Here is a 1313-nt window from a genome sequence, read left to right as displayed (position 1 = left end):
AAAGCCTGGGAAAGCAGTGGAGAATGACTCAAAGCTTTGGGCCCCTGTATCAACATGGGAGATTGAGAAAAAGCTCCTGGCTTTGGATTGGCTCAACTCAGGCTGTCGCATCCATTTAGGGAGTGAACCAGCTGATGGAAGAGCTTTCTCTTTAGGTCTCTCCATTTATCTGTAAATCTCTCTTTCAAATAAAAATAAATAAATAATTTTAAAAAGTCACGATTACATTAGAATTCTGCTGATGGCAAGTGGCAAGTTCAACTGAACACAGCTAAAACAGCAAAGAGCACTGATCACTTTGGACTGCACTTAATGTTTAGGGGCTCAAGCACAATATTGAGGGCCCCATGCTTTTCTCCTACAATCCAAGGCTCTCTTTAAGTCTCAAGAAAAAAAAATCTCCTTCCAACAGACAAGCAAGAAAAGCCCTGGAGAGTTCCAGCTCTGTTCACATGCCTGTACTTGAGCCAGCCACTCTTCCCAAGGAAATGGGTGGCCAGGGCTGCTGGCGTGTGGATGAATGAACACTGAGGGTTCACTAGAACCACTGGAAATGGTGGGCCCAGCATAATGGCTCAATTGCTTAATCCTCCACTTCCAAGTGCCAGCATCCTACACGGGTGATGGTTCATGTCCTAGTTGCTCCACTTCCCATCCAGTTTCCTACTTATGGTTTGGGAAAGCAGTGGAGGATGGGCCAAGTCCTTGGGACTCTGTATCTGCATGGGAGACGTGGAAGAGACTCCTGGATCAGATCAGTTCTAACCATTACGGCCATTTGGGGAGTGAGCCAGTGGATGGAGATTTTTCTCTCTGTCTCTGCCCTTCCAATAAAAATATATAAATCTTAAAAGAAAAGAAAGGGGTGGGTGGATGAAGAAGAAAAAAATGGTACCCCCAGAAAAGGGTGTCTTGATGTGAAAGCCTAAGGAAAGAACCAAAAATCCCGTTCCTGTGACAGGTGTTGATCTTGGCAAGATACATACAGAGCAATGAAGCAGGGACCCCGCCCTCAAGGGGCGCCTTCTCGACTTTTCTTTTTTTTTTTTTTTTTCCTCTGATTCCTCTGACTAGTTAGTGAAGCACTCTGCCTCCCTTGGAAGGTGATCTCACAGACGGCTCAGGCCTTCTGCCTGCCATCTGAAGAGCTCTGAAATCCGGCCTTATCTGCTTCTGAATTGTATCTGAGAAAACAACTCGATCACTTCAGGACATCCCCATCCCTGTGGACACAACAGCATGGAACATTGAGAGTTTTATTTCTCTCCTGGGCTTGTTGGTAAAATACAATGGATAAAACCAGAAGCTCTTTT

Source organism: Ochotona princeps, chromosome 30, assembly GCF_030435755.1.
Source record: "Ochotona princeps isolate mOchPri1 chromosome 30, mOchPri1.hap1, whole genome shotgun sequence".
In the NCBI taxonomy this organism is placed as follows: Eukaryota; Metazoa; Chordata; class Mammalia; order Lagomorpha; family Ochotonidae; genus Ochotona; species Ochotona princeps.
This window is presented reverse-complemented; position numbering follows the sequence as displayed.